At 47.3% G+C, this 11540-nt stretch overlaps 1 long non-coding RNA gene across 1 annotated transcript; it reads left to right on the top strand.

Annotated features, from left to right (window-relative positions):
- Positions 1 to 4540: 4540 nt before the first annotated feature.
- LOC134426395 (uncharacterized) lies at positions 4541 to 11242 on the top strand. Its single transcript, XR_010029974.1, has 3 exons — positions 4541 to 6082; positions 10359 to 10551; positions 11193 to 11242. It is a non-coding gene; the product is annotated as an uncharacterized LOC134426395 (long non-coding RNA).
- Positions 11243 to 11540: the final 298 nt, after the last annotated feature.

Raw genomic sequence — 11540 nt, 5'->3', positions numbered from 1 at the left:
AGCTCGCTCATGTCCAGGCAGCCTGAAGGGAGACTGAAATGGTAACAATCTTCTGAAGGAAAACCTCTGCATTCAGAGCAAGGGCTGCGCAAGGCAGGGCCCTGGGTAACAGCTGCATCCAGCAGTTTGGTGGGAAAATCTGAGCAGGGTGAAACTGTAGCTTTCATTTGGGCAGATGGAGTCCATCTGTTGATGGGATCAGGGATGGGACAGCATCCTCTGGAAAGCTGGGATTAAGATACACAAGCGTTGCATGCAAATTAGGCATCAGATTATGCACATGAGAAGCACAACGATCTTCTGGTATTTTGGTTGGCTTCCAGGTTTGGATTTGGAGTCCTTTATTTGTGGTGCATGAAGGCAGCAGCTGATGTGCTGAGCCTCAAGAGATGCCTCTGCCCATAATGTCCGCATTCCAGCAGGACGCGATGGAATGGCAGTGCACACCCTGCTCAAGCTGTTCCCCAGCTCTGTACCCCTTCCATGGCACAGTGGATCCTTCTGCAAACCATTCGGAGCCTGGACAGAGGTGCCAGAGGACCTTGTGCAGGCTCTGCCCTGCCCTGCTGGCAAGGCAGGCCCATTAGGAGGTGACAGCTTTCTGGCTGCTGTGAGGTGCTGCATGACACATCGGGTATTGTGTGCAGGACTTCAGGAGGTCGGTGAGAGCTCTCTGAGTCATTCATTACCCACCAAAGTAGGTGAGTGACTGCTGTTGTCCTTATCCTTTTACAGAAGGATGCTCAAGCACAAACAGGTCAGGATATTTAGTGAAAGTCCGGAAGAAGGAAGAATCAGAGCTCAGAAACAGTGCTTGGTCCCATGCTCAGACAATTATTCTTTACTTGCTTCTCTCTGAAATCATGTACTGAGCATTAGTGTTATTAAGGCTGGTCAGCTCATGCTACATAAACACCATAATGTGAATTTAGTGTTTTCTGCTGTTTTTCGGTTGTCCACGAATCAATCCCAGTTCACCCAACACCTCCCACTGTGTCTGCATGATGAGCTTCCTCTCTTGGTGTTCTGTGTGCTTGGTTCATCCAATTCACATGGGGTTTTTTTCTCTGATTCTTGTTCAGAGGAACAAGCCTTGCTTTAAAAACAAAGAAACCCTAAATATTTGCTGCTAGCATTCCCAGGGGCTGCATGGAAGGATTTGTTCTTTGGGCTTCCTGAATGGTTTCTTTGGTTTGCAGGAGCTCTCACACCGGTCCTGAACAATGTTGTTATTTGTGTCATTATTGCATCCAGACACTGTCTGGGGCACCAGTGGTGCAGGTGCTGGACAAACACTGAGCAGCTGGGTGGTCCTTGTCCCATGGAACTCAGGAAATCAAGGTTTGCAATGTGCACGTTGGATCTGTCTTCATCCTTCCGGCTCCAGTGCCTTGTGAGAGGTGAAAATTAGAAAGAACGGAGTGAGAAGGTCTGAGATGTGTATTTGAGGCAATCCCAGGATAATGGGGAATAGAGGTATTCATATACATACACTGGTACTATGTATAAATGAAGGATTTGAAGAGACCTTCTGTCTGTTTGGGAGCAACTAGAATTCCTGCTAAATAAGACTCAGCAATTCATCTGACAACTAGGGTGGTCTTGATTCTTAACTGATGAAAGAACCAGCCTCTCGATCCTCAGCTTTTCTGCAGTATGTTTCTTTTTCTCCTTTCTTTTCCCAGCCAAATCCTCCAACATACCCAGAAAAGCCTGTTCTTTTCCCAGCTGGCTGCATCTCAGCGGGCAGAATCTGTGGCCCTCTCCCATTTCAGGCCCGTTTGACCTTGCCTTGTAACCAGATGTTTCACTGGAGAACGTACACTTGGGAGAGCCTGGGTTGCACTCAGCTGTTGCTGACCTCCCTGCCTCGGCTGAGCAGCTGTAAACAAAACCAGCCCAAGAAAAACAAAACCTTTTCTAAACTGAGTTGGCCAAGGACAGAGCTGAATCCAGAGATGCAGATGGCCATGACTATGTTGATGAGGCTGCAGAGAGAAGCTCATCTGCCACCCTTGTTCCTCCACCATGGGTTTCACTCAGCTAAGGAGTTCTTTTTTTGGAGATTACGAGTATTGTTCCCCTGATTGCCAGGAGTTTGGGGATACCTGACACACAGACCCTTTCCAATGCTGCCCAAAGCATGTTGTACTGTCTGCAGCTGTCCATTAATTTGAGTGAATTTTTGACCAAGAATATTTAGAAAGTGGTGGCTTGGTGGCTTGGAAGTCTCAGAAGAAGGACTCACAAGAACACCGTAGCAAAATGATGCATTAGGGACATCCTTTCTGTTAGAGGTATGTTGGGATTATTCCCCTGGCATTTTTAGACAGGGTCTCTGCAGAAATTGTTCTGTCTTTTTCACTTGATCAGGAGAAGATGTGAGGAATGTCTTTTGGGGTTAAAGCAGGAGTTTAGATTGTCAGAATGTTGTTTTTCAAAATTGGGAAGTGGCTAACCCTTGGAGCTCCCATTTTGCTCAAGATGCAGTGGGATGCTCATTAGCCGAGATGTGAGGAGAGCCTCACTTGCAAAGGAAACTCTAGAACAGCATGGGGTCCCCTCATTCTGTAGTGAGAAGTTACAGGAGTTGAGGGCAGCTTGATTTGGACCTGGGGTTCAGATCTGAGAGGCTTTTTTCCATTTGAGTTGTGCTTGGCAAGATTAGAGAATGGACACAAGATTTGCCTCATATCTCTGAACGGAATTGTTCCCGAGCCAGAGCCATTCTCCAGGAAAAGTGTGCATTATCCTGAGCTGAGGTCTCTGGGAGAGGGATTGCTTGGCACACGGATCCCTGTACCAGGGGGATGGATGCCTGGGACTGAGCACTGCGCACACAGAATTCTGTTGATATCCACATCAGTGATTTCTCCTCCACAAGGGTCAGGCTTGCCTGTCCCTGAACATCTGCTACCACTCAGCAGACATCCACCACTGTGTTATTTATCCAATATTCAGTCTTTTTTCAGAGGAAAATTTGCCATCTCCTGCTCCTATTTGCATACCACTCCACTTTCTTCAGCCAAGTACCAGCTTGCTGTAGGAAATGTGGAGGTTATGTGGCTACAGCCCATGGACAGTTTCTCCTCTGATCCATCTCTGGCACCACAAATCATTTTTAATAACCAGAGTGCTCTTAATCTACTCTGAAGTGGGCTAGAACTGTTTAACCTAATCTGAGTATTAAAACTGGTCACAGTGATATCTGAGCACCTGTGACTTCCTCAGACCAGCTAAAATTCAGCACTGAGAAGCCAATAGCTTTTACTGTCCATGCTGTACTGACACATCCCTTCTGGGGTGATTGATACCTTCCAGAGCTGGCATTAGGGTCAGTTACACCGAGGTAAGAAGTGATTAATGGGGCCACAGGGCAGATATTCCTTTCAGATTCCCAAATAAAAGGGTTTTCAGACTCTCCAAACCTTGGCTTCAGCGTCCCAGGGAGCCACTCTTCTTTTGTAAGAGGCTCTGGGAGTTGCATTGCTCAGCCAGCTGGGCACAAGGAGAGAGCTGGAAAGAGGAAGGGATCTGCTAACACTACTTTGTCCTCTGTGCTTAGATCGACACTTCGCTATGTTTTAAACATCCGCTTCATCATTCCTGCCCTCCAATATTCCACCATGGCCCCAGCAGGAGCTATTTTAATCCCCCATCATTCATCAGGAGGCCCCTTCCTGTTCCCTTTCTATCTGCTCCTGCATGTGTGTGTGTGCATCTCTCCACCAAGAAATCCCCCGGGGTGGCTGTTGTCGGAAAGGTCACTCTGGATATTCACAAACAGCAGGTGTAAAATTAACAACTGGTGCAATTCCAATCATCTGGCAGGAAGGAAAACATTGGACAATAGGTAGAGCCAGGGTAGAGTTTCCAGCTGAGGGCTCATTGCCTGATATAGGATGGCAGATTGGTGGGCTGGGAACTCTCCTAGGAATGTGAAACCGATAGGGTATTAGCAGCCCCCCTGCCCCTCCAACACAATTGTTTTCAGCTTGCTCAAAAATATTTGGAAATGTTACTGAGTGGGACGTGTGGGCGAGAAGGCATCCTCCAGCCAATCAGCCGGGGAGATTCTAGCCCTCCCCTTGAATTTCAAGCTTTTGTTTTTCCTGATGGAAGGGAAGGTGAATCCTCCATGATTAATTTAGGGATCTTAAAGCATTTTGGATGAGTTCCTGCAGCGCACTAACAAGTGGTGCTCTCAAGGATTGCGGAAACTGCAGAGAGATGGCAGGAGAGATGGGTGGATATATGATCGATACGGATTCTGACACCTTATCATTTTTGTTAGTGCAACTGATTTTAGCTGTATGAAACAATGGGAGCTTCACTCAGTAAGGGCATCTGGATGGAACAAATCTTCTGGAGGCGTGAATGGAATAGTAGATCCTGTTAAACCTTGACTAATTTCAGCAACCAGAACGGTGGCTTGAGTCGAGGAGCAGAGGAGGAAGATTTACTGTGCTGTGGATGTGTCCAAGGAAAGCTGGCAGCACTGAACACAGGGAAGACAATGGGGAATGGCAAAGGCTTGGTTTAAACCATGGTGAGCTGAGCTGCTCTGCAAGTCTTGAAGTGAGTGCTGTAGCCCTTCCATGCATGGAGAAAGTTTGGATAGAGGTTTTACCTAACACACAGCCTTTCCTCTGCTGGAGTTCAGCATGGAGTTCTGGCCTATATGGAGTAAAAGTAAATGTGTGAGTCGCTGCACCTCACAAGCTCATCGGTGCCTACAGCTCTGTGGCTTCTTCAGTCTCCTCTGCCCCTCTCCTTCCCCACCCTCAACGCTCTCAACATGATGTGACACCAGGAATCCTTTGGCAAAATGCTACCACACCACAACCAGAACTTTTAGGCTCCTGTCCAGCTCACACAGTGCCCATCCTCTGTGTAAACCGTTTTGTACAAGCTCTGTCCACCACAACACAATTGGTGCTGGAAAAGTTCTGTCGTGGGTGTCAGCGCTTACATTGGGATCCCATTGCTCTCGCTTGTCTGGGATGGCGCACGTGGATTGTGCTGACGGAGGGTGCTGGGCTGAGAGGGGCCTGATAAGGCAGTGTGACCCTGACATAGGTTGTCAGCAGCGCTGCCATCGCCAGCGGGAGCAGGGGGAGGACTGAAATTCTCCCGTTCAATTGGGCGAATTTGATACCTTCTTGTTCTTGTGTCCTCGTGGCTCGGCCACTTGACATTTCTAAACATTCTCAAGCAAGTTCACTGGAAAACTATCCCATGTCAGAAGCTGGTGATGTCAAGGCTAATAACAGTCCTGGGGTCAAATCCTTCTGATCCTTCAGGCAAGGACCTCAAGATTTGGCTCCAAGTCAACAACAAGGTCTGTCACGTCAATGATGGCTTATTATGAATCCCAGCGCAAGCCTTTCCCAAACAAAGTGCTTTCCCTTGGTTTCCCATGCAGGAAAAGGTTAGCAGTTTCCAAAGGCAGGTTCTCACTTCCTTGTGTGGAGTGGAGAGCAAAGCCAGTGAGCTTGGAACGGGCAACAGCACTTTGCCTTAGAGCAGGAGACAGGTAAATCTTTATCTGGGAAATTCTCTTCCCATTTGGAATGGAACAAGATTACTGTTTTCATTTCTAGAGGTACTGGGAGTTTTTTTCTCTGTCTCTGCCCATCGTTTGGATGTGACAATATCACTGGGCTGCCTTTGTTAATGTTACAATGGAGCTCAGAAAGCCGAACGAGCAGTGCTGGGAACTGCACGGCTGGATGTCGGGGAAGGAGATAGCAGGGATCGGACTGGCTCACACTCTGCTGCACTGAAAAAAGGATTTGTAAATTGACATTCCCTCAGCTATTACTTTATAACCCCAGCACTGTGTTGAGAATGATGCCACTGGAATGGTGTCCAAAATGGTAATTATAACCACTTCCTATTTTTAATTTCTTCTTCATAAGGGACACAGTGGTCATCATCTGAACGATAACGATTCTGCTCTGCCCTTCCAGATGTCGGAACGTTATAAAGCATGGATTAACAAACACTGATGTCTCTCTGCAGACCTTCCTTGTGAACTGAAAGCTCTGGTGCTCCCCAGCTGACACACACACCCCACCAGGTACAAACCTGAGCGCTATGGGAAGTGCTGGACCTGCTTTGCTGTTGGCCTCATTTTGCAAGGGGGTATTTGAATCATGGAAAAATAAAGTGATTTGCTCCATGTCCCTTGCTGAGTCAGTGACAGAGAACAGATCCAGCTGTTTACATCTCCCCATTTTTCTCTGTCAAATGGTCTTTTCTTTCCCTGTATTTTAGGATGCCTTTGACATGACGTTCCTGAATATGTAAGCTGGTGTTCAGAATTGCTGAGTCCTCACTAGTTGCCCTCCAGGCAGTACCCAAACAAGAAACCCATGGGGAAAGCTGTCTTGTCTTGAATATCAGCAACTACTAATAGTTATTTCTCTTTATAGACTCATCTATGTTTTTCAGGTGGACTCAAGCTCTGCACACTCATAGAATAAGCACAAGGCAATGAGCACAAATAGACCCAATTTCCTAAAGGTGACTATTTCCCAGCTATTTCCCTCCTAAAAACCTGCCTGGTGATAAGAAGTGCTTTGGGTGGGAGGGTTGTGAAAATTCTTAGCTGAGGGTAAACTGGTCCTTGTGCTTGGCTGAGTGACCCCATCCTTCCAAAAAACTCCTGACTCCAAGAAAAGTGGATTGCTCATTTTGCAAAGCGCTTATCAAGTGCTGGCTGGCTTCTAGGAAGTTTAAGTAGGATCTTTCTCCACTGAAGGTCAGATTTCACATATCTCCTGAGATCTTAGAACCAGGGTGCTTCTGAAGGAGAGGCAGAAAGGAGAAGACTATCTGGGGTTAGGAACATCTGAGCAAAACTGCATTTTATGGCTCAGACAGCAATTCCAATTATCCAGCACTTAGGCATTGGAAAGATTGAGATAAGAGGTCTCAGATTTAGCTCCTTTCTTCTCTTTGCAAGTTAATGTGCCACTTTTCTTCATTTTTTTTAAACAGACAATCAAATCTACGATAGCAAATTTCAAGTTAAAAGGAAAAAATTGTCTCTGCAGAGAATGGAAAGAACCATTTTGGTTCTAGTGTGAGTTTTGTGATCCACCTGATGTATGGGTAGCTGTCATTGCAGACACATTAAACAGAAGCTGGTGAGCTTCTTGCAGGAGGAGCTGGATAGAATTCTGTGGGATTTTTTATAAAATTATTTGAGTGCATGATACATACCAAACTGAGCTGCTGTTATGCTTCCATCAGGCTATTTATACACTGTGACAGTGCAGGAACCACGTTTTTGACTTCTGCCTTAAATTGGAAAAGAGTCAGTTGAAAATCATGTAGTTCCTTCAATCCTATGAAAACCTTCACAAAAGCTCTGCTCCAGAGCCCCATCTATTGCAAGGGGCCAGATTTCCAAAGAAAGAGGTGCCATCACCAAGCTGATAGGAGCTGTCTCCCTTCCTTCCCTGGAGTATTTGCTCAGGTCAGTCCCTCTCATCTCCTGACAGATTCCTCAAAGGAGAAATTCCCAGTTTTCCGCCTCTCCTCACTGCACAGCCACCCACAAACAGCTTCTCAGTTGTCTGAGTGCTCGTAGATCAGTAGCATATAGCAAAGATTTATGGAGCATGTGCAGCCTATACACTAATCCAACAGCACTGTGTGGAGGCTTGTATTTATTTTCTGGGATGGATAATCATCATCTTTTGAAGAACTGCTTCTTCCTGAGCACGTTGCTCCTAGAAGGCCATCAGTCCAATCCTGAGTCTACCAAGATTTATGGCTTGGAACCCAGTCATCCTTCTGTGTGGTGCCTGTGTTTTTCTCAGTAGCCCTTCTGGCTACTTCTGCTCGCCTGGATATGTCAGCAGAATCTGCAGAGCTGCAGAGACAGCTGGTGTGAGGGTTAGACAGCAGAAAAGCTCTGCTGCTCCAAGCCTTTTCTATCTACCCCAGAGCTGACTGAATCTCTCCCCCTGCTTGCCCTTGTGTTGCACTGTGGAGTGGAGAGGAGCAACCCTCTGGATCCAGCACTCTCCCTACCCTTCTTTTCCTGCACAAGTTAACTCCCAGCCCTTGCTGCTTCTGCTCCAGCCCCCTTCTGAGCGTGCTCTCATTAAGACCCCAGAGGGAGGAGGTGATGCTCTGAAATTGTCTTAATTGCTCTTGTTTATGCTGGTTACGATGGCAATAAGTTGCCATGCAGAGGAGGCTTTATTCAGATGTGCAGGTTCTCCATTGTTCCATACTTTGAAGGATTGTCTGTAGGCAGCTCCAAGTCATTTACAACAATAGATTAATATGAAGATCAGTAATCCTGGGTGACTCACAGTCACACACATGCCAGACCCGCCAATCGCTGTGACCTGCCGCTGGATTTGAGGGGAGGTTGAATGTTGCTGGCATGTTCTTGCAGGATGTGAGGAGATAATGCTGTGCACTGGCACAGCTTCTGCTCTCCAGGAGCCTCCCAAACATGAATGGAGAATGCTCTCTTTCTAGGGCAGACAATGACTCTTACACTTGCTGGAAAGCAGGGAACTGGGGCAGAGTGTGTCTTTTGTCCAGTGTAAGTTAACATGTGCCACAGTTTAATCATGGGTCAGGAATCCTGACTTTTAGCCCCTGATCTGTCTTCCAGGCACTCTGTCACCCAGGCCCTGAGGAGCTTCTTTAAAGCATGTTGTGTGCTGCTTGTTCTGTGTCCCATTTATCACCCTTGGACACCTCCATCACACAGGTTCCTCTCCAGATCTCTGCAGTTCAATGTTGGGATCTTCATTTGGCAGAAACCCCCACTGGAGACAATGTTGGGGCACCTCAGCTGTGGGTTTGTCCCTTCTGTCACACTGTTCACACTCAGAGCCTGTTCTGGGACTGACTGCACTGGATTGGAGCATTTTGCTTTCCATTCCTACTTTCCTGGATAATCCCAGCCTGCATCCCACTCTACCTCACTGATCCACCCTTGACTCAAGAGGTGTGTGTGACAATTTCCCCCTAAATCCTTGGCTCAGGGATATATGTCCTCTGTGTCCTGTCCTTCACCCTGGACCCAGGCACCTCCCCTGTCTCCCTGATCCGTCCCTCTCCCTGTTGTCAGGGACAATCATTCCCCCATCTTTCCTTTCCCCCATCTTTCCTTTCCCCCTTGCTGGGTGAAACAGGAGATGCCCTCTCCTATTTTCTCCCCGTTTTGGAGATACATTATTTAACAGCAGGGAGCACAGGCAGAGCTGTGAGGGAGGGCTGTGCTAGAAGGGATTAACAACTGTCATCAACCTGCTCTTGACTCTAAAGTCCATTACAGAGACGGGTCAAGCTGTTGAAACTCCTCACCAGATTCCTATTTCCTGCCTATTTTCAGTGCTTGGATGCTGACAGCAGCCCCATAATTTCCAGTGTCAGGTTTGGTTCTCTGTGTTACCATATTGCACGATCTCCAGCAGACAGACAAGTGCAGAAATTCTTTCCAGCTGAGTGTGAAAAATTGCCTCGCTCAGTCCATCAGTAATGTGCCTTGTTGAGTTGAGCTAATTTTCTTCCCTGTACAAAACAGTGAGGTTTCTGCATAATTTTGTGCATTACAAAAACACCACATCTCGAGGGCTCCATGGTGGGCCAGGCCCCAAGTGTGTTAGTGAGCAATTACTGAGTCTTCACCTGCCTCAAGCTGAATAAAACCTTGAGGGAGCAGCTGAGGACCTGACCCCTGCTTTTCCATATTCATACAAACAGGAGTGAGTTACACAGGGTCAGCAAAGGGCTGATTCAGGATCATGTCCTATGATCCCAAAAGAAGGCACCTCAAATAGACTAGGAAGCCTTTTCTTCCATAAATATGTATTTAATGTAGAAACATAACTTATATAAATGGCTAGAAGTTCTGTGTAATTAGTAACCCTCACTGGCTTTCTCTTCCACAAACTTTTCCAGGTTCTTAAGTTCATATATATTTTTAGCCTTTTCAGCATCCTGTGGCAAGGAGTTCCTCAGCTTAACCACATCTCCTTCCTTTTGAACCTGAGATCCCCCCCTCTTCCTGGGAGGTTTTGAACCGCCCACCTTTCACAGTGGTACACATTCACAAAGATCCTGAATTAGTCATATATTTAGCGTTAATTTGTTTTCTAATATCTCCTTCCCTTTGAAGCCACCATCTGCTGTAAACCTGCCCTGCAGTGTAGGGAAGGAGGGAGGCTTCTCCTACCATTCTGGAAGGAGAAACACAAAGAACTCGAAGCTCTGGGGGTGAAATAGTGCAAGGCAGCTGCGGGAGGTCCCAGTGAAACGGCTCCCTTGGGGTCACCAGTGTTGCCATCACTGGATGGTGACATCTCCCATCTTTGGAGCAGGCTTGGCTGTGGATCCAGAAGAGGGCAATGGTGGCACATCCTCACCGAGGCTCTGAGCACCAAACCCACCGAGGGCAGCCCCTGCAGGCATGGAGCCAGCAGCCAGGCCACCCTGGCTAGTGGATCTGCCTGTTCCTGGCTGGTTCGTGGCAAGCAGATTGAAGTGGGAGGCAGCTTTCAGCTACTGTCTCAGGTCAGATGGGACTGTCAGTCAATTGTTAATTATGACTCTTCTTCTTACTAATTTCTCTAACTTCTATCACCATGGCAGCTAACTGCCATGGAAAGACTCAGACAGAAAAAGGAGAAGACAACCAAACTTTTCATAGCAAGGGAACAGGAATGAGCTACAGAGGAAAGGGGGTGGAGGAAGAGATCTGTAAATTGTTTTCCAGGAGAGTCTAACACAATGTTCTGAATCCTAAAATGGCTTTTGTTGAAGGAACCTTAAAGATCATCCTGTTCCAACCTGCCTTCCACAGGCAGGTACACCTCCCACTGAACCAGGTGGCTCCAAGCCCTGTCCAATCTGGCCTTGGGCACTTCCAGGGATGGGGCAGCCAGAGCCTCTCTGGGCAAACTGTGCCAAGGCCTCACCACCCTCACAGGGAAGAATTTCTTCACAATATCCCATCTAACCCTGCCCTCTGGCAGTTTGAAGTCATTCCTTTTTTTCCTATTATCACATCTGCTCTGGCCTGACCTGGTCAGTCAAATCAGTTTTAATCTTTGGTGATGGCTGTGTGTCCAGAAAGGGCAAGGGAAGGAAAAATTTGACAGCACTTTGAGCTCTGATTAATTTTTAAACTTCCTCCCTTTCTGCTTATTTTGTAGCTTTTGTCCTGGTGCTGAATGTGTTCTTTTCCCCACGTGTCACTTCCAGAGGAATACTGTGGAGACGAAATGCCAGCTGGTCATCACAGGGCATTTCACCTGTGGGGGCTGGATGGAAACTCACAGGCTGGGGCCGTGCAGAGCCCAGGGACAAGTGGTGACTTCTGTCCCTGCAGCAGCTCTCAGGGGCACGGTGACACAGAGCCTGAGTGCATCAGCAGCACGGGCCCAGCAGGTTGTGTGGGATCAATAAAACAATGGCCATTCTGTTGCTGTTTTGCAGCAACACCACGTAATGCTTGCTGAAATCGCTGGCTGGTCCATTCAGCAACTTTCATTTCTGATTAA

Source organism: Melospiza melodia, chromosome 18 (genome assembly GCF_035770615.1).
Source record: "Melospiza melodia melodia isolate bMelMel2 chromosome 18, bMelMel2.pri, whole genome shotgun sequence".
Classification (NCBI taxonomy): domain Eukaryota; kingdom Metazoa; phylum Chordata; class Aves; order Passeriformes; family Passerellidae; genus Melospiza; species Melospiza melodia.
Note: the sequence above shows the minus strand (reverse complement) of the source record. Positions and strands in the feature narration are given on the sequence as shown.